Consider the following 8,418-nt stretch of genomic DNA (forward strand, 5'->3'; position numbering starts at 1 on the left):
AGAGAACATCATGCAATATGCCAGGCTAGAGGAACACAAGCTGGAATCAAGATTGCTGGGAAAATTATCAACAACCTCAGATATGTAGATGATACCATTCTAATGACAGAAAGCAAAGAGGAACTAAAGTGTCTTTTTTTGAGGGTGAAAAAGGAGAGTGAAAAAGCTGACTTAAAACTCAACATTCAGAAAACTATGATCATGGCATCTCATCCCATCACTTCATGGCAAATAGATGGGGAAAAAGTGGAAGCAGTGGCAGATTTTATTTTCATGGGCTCCAAAATCCCTGCGGATGGTGACTGCAGCCATGAAATTAAAAGATACTTGCTCCTGGGAGTAAAAACTATGACAAACCTAGACAGTATATCAAAGAGCAGAGACATCACTTTGCCTGCAAAGATCTGTGTAGTCAAAGCTATGATTTTTCCAGTAGTCATGTATGGATGTGAGAGTTGGGCCATAATGAAGGCTGGGCACTGAGGAATTGATGCTTTTGAATTGTGGTGCTGGAGAAGACTCTTGAGAGACCCTTGGACTGCAAGGAGATCCAACCAGTCCATCCTGAAGGAAATCAATTCTAAATTCTCATTGGAAGGACTGATGCTGAAGCTGAAGCTCCAATACTTTGGCCACCTGATGTGAAGAGCTGACTCATTCAGTTCAGTTCAGTTCAGTTGCTCAGTCATGTCTGACTCTTTGAGACCCCGTGAACTGCAGCATGCCAGGCCTCCCTGTCCATCACCAACTCCCAGAGTCCACACAAACCCATATCCATTGTGTCAGTGATGCCATCCAACCATCTCATCCTCTGTCATCCCCTTCTTCTCCTGCCCTCAATCTTTCCCAGCATCAGGGTCTTTTCAAATGAGTCAGCGCTCCGCATCAGGTGGTCAAAGTATTGGAGTTTCAGCTTCAGCATCAGTCCTTCCAGTGAATATTGAGGACTGATTTCCTTTAGGATGAACTGGTTGGATCTTGCAGTCCAAGGGACTCTCAAGAGTCTTCTCCAACACCACAGTTCAAAAGCATCAATTCTTTGGCGCTCAGCTTTCATTATAGTCCAACTCTCACATCCATACATGACTACTGGAAAAACCATAGCCTTGACTAGATGGACCTTTGTTGGCAAAGCAATGTCTCTGCTCTTTAATATGCTGTCTGAGTTGGTCATAACTTTCCCTTCAAGGAGCTGACTCATTAGAAAGACTCTGATGCTGGGAAAGATTGAAGGCGGGAGGAGAAGGGGACAACAGAGGATGAGATGGTTGGATGGCATCACCGACTCAATGGACACGAGTTTGAGCAAGCTCTGGGAGATGGTGAAGAACAGGGAAGTCTGGTGTGCTGAAGTCCAAGATGGTGAAGGACAGGGAAATCTGGCCCACTGAAGTCCGTGGGGTCATAAACAGTCAGACACAACTTGGCAACTGAACAATGACAAGAGAATAATTCAATGAAAATCAGAGTTTCTCACTGACTTCAGAGGCCTTATCTGAGTTTCTAAATGCTTTTCCTTCATTCGTCCACTTTTCCTTATAATTCTCTAGTGATGGATTGATATTTCCAAGAAGTGTTTTAAGTTTACTCCCTTTAAAATCGAGACACATCATATGGCTTCCTACTGATTTCAGCCTTGTTGGTGTTCCTTCCCAGCCATTATGTAGTTTCTAAGGCAAAATGACCTAGTCCAAAATATATTAATTATCTGGTCTACAGAAATATGTAGGTAGGGCAAATGTGGACTTTCGCATCCTTTCTATTAGATTAGTAGTCAGTCAGCTAGAGCCCATGGGCCAAATCCAGCCCATGAGCTAAGGCTTGTTTTTAATAAGTGGATATTTTGATAACAAGAAACAGAATATTGAACCTAAGTTAAGTAAAATGTTATTCTCCCCAAAGAAAAAATTTCATTCTTTAAAAAATTTTGAGGTATAATTGACATATATAAGTTTATGATGTACAGCATAATAATTCAACTTACATATATTGTGTAATGATTGCCACAATAAATTTAGTTTAAACTCCTAGAAGACAACATAGGAGAAAACCTTGATGATCATGGGTCAATGACTTTTTAGATAGAGTATCAAAAGCACAATCCATGAAAGAAAAAAATGATAAACTGAACTTCATTATAATCAAAACTTCTGTTCTATGAATGACAATATTCAAAGAGTGAGAGGGCAAGATATTGGGAGAAAATATTTGCAAAAAACAAATCTAATAAAGGACTGTTATTCAAAATATACAAAGAATTCTTGAAATTCAACAGTAAGAAAACAAAAAACTGATCTAAAAATGGCTTAAGACCTGAACAGACACCTCACCAAAAAAGATATTCAAATGGTAGGCAATCATGTAAAAATATGCTCCACATCATATGGATCATCTGCATATCAGGGAAATGCAAATTAAAACAACAATGAGATACCACTGAACACCTATGAAAATGGCCAACATTCAAAACACTGACAACACCAAATGCTGATAAGAATGTGGAACAATAGGAACTCTCATTCATTGCTGATGGAAATGCAAAATTGTGCAGCCACACTGGAGGACAGTTTGGCAGTTTTTTGCTTTTTTTTTACAATGCCAAACATACTTTTGCCATAAGATCTAGCAAATTTATGTCACACAAAAACCTTCACATGCATGTTTGTTATGAACTGTATTCATAACTGCCAAAACTTGGAATCAAGCTGTCCTTCAGTAGGTGAACTGTATATAACTAAATTGGGCTTCTCAGGTGGCACTAGTGATAAAGAATCCCTCTGTCAGTGCAGGAGTTGCAAGAGACGTGAGTTCAATCTCTGGGTTTGGAAGATCCTCTGGAGAAGGAAATGGCAACCCACTCCAGTATTCTTGCTGGAAAAGTCCTTATGGACAGAGGAGCCTGATGAGTTACAGTCCATGGGGTCACAAAGAGTCAAACACAACATGCAATCAAATCAAATATTAAGTCTGTTACAACCAGACAGTGGAATATCCAAACAGTGCTAAATCATAGTGAGTTGTCAAGTCATGAAAAGACATGGAGGAGACTTAAATGCTTATTACCAAGTGAAAGAAGGAAATATTAAACATACTGTGGGATTCCAACTTTACGACATTTAGGAAAAAGCAATACTATGGGGGCAATAAAAATATGGATTTCTAGTTTTCAGAGCTGTTGTTCACCCACTCAGTTGTGTCTGACTTTTTGCGACCTCATGGACTGCAGCATGCCAGGCTTCCCATCCTTTACTCTTTCCTGGAGTTTGCTCAAACTCATGTCCATTGAGTCGATTATGCTATCTAACCATCTCATCCTCTCTTGCCCCCTATCCTCTTGCCTTCAATCGTTCCCATCATCAGGGTTTTTTCCAGTGAGTTGGTTCTTCACATCAGGTGGCCAAAGTATTGGAGCTTCTGCTTCAGCATCAGTCCTTCCAAAGAATATTCAGAGTTGGTTTCATTTAGGATTGACAGGTTGGATTTCCTTGCAGTCCAGGGGACTCTCAAGAGTCTTTTCCAGCACCATAGTTTGAAAGCAACAGTCCTTCAGTGCTCAGCCTTCTTTATGGTCCAACTCTCACATCCGTACATGACTACTGCTAAAGAGGAGAGGGAAGAATTCCCTTTTCCTCAGAAAGGATTTGACTTGCTGCTTCCCTTACCCATAGGAGAAAATCAGAAATGCTTGCACAAATACAAATAAAGACAAATTTATAAAGTCCAAGTAATGTGTATTTATTATTTTGTGATATTTTCCTGTTTTAGGGGATTCACGACTGCTTTAGGGAGGCATTTCCATATGTTCCATTTTTGTCTGGCTTTTCCAGTTTTTTCTGCTTGGGAGGAGTTTAAAGAAATGACTAATAGCTTGTTAGTGTCTTCCTCTCCCCATGATATTTGCATTTTAATTAGAGATTCACAGACCTAGAGTTTTAGAGATTGGCAAGATTAAGCTCTAAATCCACATTTTCCAGATGGAGACATGGGGACTCTGAGAGGGAAAGTCCCTATGGTAAACATTGGAAGAAAGAAAAAGTCTGAGTCCAAAGGATTGAATCCAGCATCAACGGTACTTTAATCTGTAAGAAACAAAGAGGGTGTGTGTGTGTATTTTATTTTGTGTGAGTAGTGGGGAAGGGTGAAAGCATATGGGCTCTTCCCAGGATGTCATGTAGAAACTAGAATTGGAATAAATTCATAATGCCAAGTCAAAACCCCAAACTACAGAAATGAAATGACCAAGACCCTTATTAGTAAAGTGACTTAACCAAAAATGACACAGTTATTTAGTTGCAGAATTAGATAGAATTAGAAGTTCAAGTATCATTTTCCAATTTGGTGCTTCCTTTTAAAAATAGCATTTATTTAGTTTTTTAATGACATGTAGTTGTCTTAAAATATTGGTTTCAGGTGCACAAAAGTGATTTGATATTTTCATGAATCATACTCTGTATAAAGTTATTATAAAATATTCACTATAGTCCCAATGCTGTACATTTAAACTTAGTATCTTACTTATTTTATACCTAGGAGTTTCTGCCTCTTAATCCTCTTCCACTAACTTGCCCCCCGCCCCACTCTCCCTGCTGGTAATCACTACTTGTCCTCTGTATCTGTGAGTCTGTTTCTGTTTTGTTATAATTGTCCCTTTGTTTTATTTATTAGATTTCCATGTAAGTGAAAACACAGTTTTTGTCTTTCTCTGTCTGACTTACTTCACTAAGCATAATAACTTTCAGATTCATCCATGTTGTTGCAAATGGAAAATTTCATTCTTTCTTATGGCTGAGCAATATTTCATTGTGAATACATATATATGTGTGTGTGTGTATATATATATATATATATATATACACACATATACATACATATATATATACACATATACATATACATACATACATACATATATATATATATATATGTATATTGTTGTTGTTGTTGTTTAGTTGCTAAGTCATGTCTGACTCTTAGCCTGCCAGGTTCATCTGTCCATGGAATTTCCCAGGCAAGAATAGTGGAGTGGGTTGCCATTTCCTTCTCCTGACACAGGGATCAAACCTGCATCTTCTGTATTGCTGTTGGCTATTGTAAATAATTCTGATATGAACATTGATGGACATATATTTTGACTTAGTTTCTTGTTGTTAACACTGGGCTGGAGGAAGCACAAGCTGGAATCAAGATTACTGGAGAAATATCAATAACCTCAGATATGCAGATGACACCACAATTATGGCAGAAAGTGAAGAAGAACTAAAGAGCCTCTTGATGAAAGTGAAAGAGGAGAGTAAAAAAGTTGGTTTAAAGCTCAACATTCAGAAAACTAAGATCATGGCATCCAGTCCCATTACTTCATGGCAAATAGATGGGGAAACAGTGGAAACAGTAGCTGGCTTTTTTGGGGGGCTCCAAAATTACTGCAGATGGTGATTGCAGCCATGAAATTAAAAGACACTTACTCCTTGCAAGAAAAGTTATGACCGACCTAGACAGCATATTAAAAAGCAGAGACATTACTTTGTCAACAAAGGTCCATCTAGTCAAGGCTGTGGTTTTTCCAGTAGTTGTGTATGAATGTAAGAATTGGACTATAAAGAAAGTTGAGCTCCGAAAAATTGATGCTTTTGAAGTGTGGTGCTGGAGAAGACTCTTGAGAGTCCCTTGGACTGCAAGGAGATCCAACCAGTCCATCCATAAAGAGATCAGTCCTGGATGTTCATTGGAAGAACTGACGTTGAAGCTGAAACTCCAATACTTTGGCCACCTGATGTGAAGACCTGACTCATTGGAAAAGACCCTGATGCTGGGAAAGATTGAGGGCAGGAGGAGAAGGGGCCAACAGAGGATGAGATGGTTGGATGGCATCACCGACTCAATGGACATGGGTTTGGGTAGACTCCGGCAGTTGGTGATGGACAGGGAGGCCTGACGTGCTGCGGTTCATGAGGTCACAAAGGGTCGGACACGACTGAGCAACTGAACTGAACTGAACTTGTTGTTTTTCAGATAAACACCCAGGAGTGAAATTTTGCTGGATCATACAGTAGCTCTATTTCTAATTTTCTGTGAAAACTCCATAATATTTCCCACAGTGGCTGTACCAACTGACATTCTCACTGACAGTATCCTAGTGTTCCCTTTTATTCTAATCTTTGCCAGCACTCGTTATTACTTGCCTTTTTGATAATATTCATTCTGACAGATGTGAAGTGATATCTCATTGTGGTTTTGATCTATATTTCCCTGATGATTGGTAATGCTGAGCATCTTTTCATGTGCTTGTATCCTTTCATGTCACTTGTATGTCTTCTTTACAAAAATGTCTATTCAGGCCCTCTGCTCACTTTTAAACTAGGCTGTTTGATTTTTATGATATTGAGTTGTATGAGCTCTATATGTTTTGGATATTAACCACTTATTGATCATATCATATACAAATATTTGCTCCCAATTAGTATAGTAAGTTGTCATTTCATTTTGTTGATGGTTTTCTTCACTGTGCAAAAGTTTCATAGTTCAATTAGGTCTAGTTCATTTATTTTTACTTTTATTTTCCTTGCCTTTAGAAATAGATCCAAAAAAATATTGCTAAGGCTTGTGTCAAAGAGAGTACTACCTATGTTTTCTTCTAGCAGCTATTTTTTCTGATCTTACATTTTGGTCTTTAACCCATTTTGTGTTTATTTTTGTATATGGTGTGAGAAAATGCTCTAATTTCATTCTTTTAGTTATCCAGTTTTCCCAAAACAACTTATTGAAAGATTGTCATTTCTCATTGTATATTCTTGCTTCACTTATTGTAGATTAATTGAGCATATGTGTGTAGGTTTGTTTCTAGGTTCTCTGTTCTATTACATTCATCTGTATATTTGTTCTTTTTTTTCCAGTACCATACTGCCTTGATTATTGAAGCTTTGTAATATATTCTGAAGTCAAGAAGCATGATACCTCTAGGTTTGTTTTTTTTTCTCAAGATTACTTTGGTAATTTGGGGTCTCTTGTGTTTCTGTAAAAATATTAGGATTATTTGTTTCAGTTTTATTCTATCATAATTATTTTGATAGGGATTACATTAAATTGGTAAATTGCTTTGGGTAGTATAGATATTTTAACAATATTAATTTTTCCAATCCATGAAAATGAGATACCTTTCCATTTATTTATATTTTCTTTGATTTCCTTCATCAATTTCTTCTAATTTTCAAAATATAGGTCTTTTAGTCCTTAATTAAATGTATTCCTCATTATTTTGTTTACTTCATACTATTGTAAATGGAATTGTTTTCTTGATTTTTCTTTCTGATAGTCATTATTAATGTATAGAAAAGCAACATATTTCTGTATATTAATCTTGCATAAATTTACTGAATTCATATATTAATTCTAATAGTTTTGGGGTGGAATCTTTAGGGTTTTCTATATATGTATTATGTCATCTGCAAATAATGACAGCTTTATATCTTCCCTTCTAATTTTGATGCCTTTTATTCCCAAAACTATGTGAAATATAAATGGTGATAAATGGGCATTCTTTTCTTGTTTCTGATCTTGGAAGAATATCTTTAAGCTTTTCATAGTTTAACATGATATTAGCTCTGAGTTTGTCATACATGGCCTTTGCTATGTTAAGATATGTTCCTTTGATACCCACTTTGTTGAGTTTTTTTTTTTTTTTTCTGTAAAAGGATGTTGATTTTTGTCAAAAGCTTTTTCTGAATCTCTTGTGATTATCATGTGATTTTATCCTTTCTTTTATTAATGTGGTGTATCACACCACATTTGTGAATATTGAATCATCATCCAAATCCCACTTGATCTTGATGTCTGATCCTTTTAATGTATTTTTTTTATTTGGTTTACTCATATTTTGTTAAAGAATTTTTCATCTATATTGGTCTATAATTTTCTTTTCTGGAGGTGGGTATCTTTATCTGGTTTTGGTCTTAGGGCAAAGTAGACCTAATAGGAGAAGGCAATGGCACCCCACTCCAGTACTCTTGCCTGGAAAATCCCATGGACAGAGGAGCCTGGTAGGATGCAGTCCATGGGGTTGCGAAGAGTCAGACATGACTGAGCGACTTCACTTTCACTTTTCACTTTTATGCATTAGAGAAAGAAATGGCAACCCACTCCAGTGTTCTTGCCTGGAGAGTCCCAGGGATGGGGTCGCACAGAGTCAGACACAACTGAAGTGACTTAGCAGTAGCAGTAGCAGACCTAAAAGAATGAGTTTGGGAGTGTTCTCTTTTCTTCAGTTTTTGGAAATTATTTGAGAATAATTATATTTACTCTTTTTTATGTTTTTGGTAGATTTCCTGTGATGCTGTCTGGTCCTGGACTTTTATTTGTTAGGAGTTTTTGATTACTGATTCAACTTCAGTATTAGCAGTTGGTCTCTTCATATTATTTGTGTTT

The sequence above is a fragment of the Dama dama genome, chromosome X, assembly GCF_033118175.1.
Source record: "Dama dama isolate Ldn47 chromosome X, ASM3311817v1, whole genome shotgun sequence".
Lineage (NCBI taxonomy): Eukaryota > Metazoa > Chordata > Mammalia > Artiodactyla > Cervidae > Dama > Dama dama.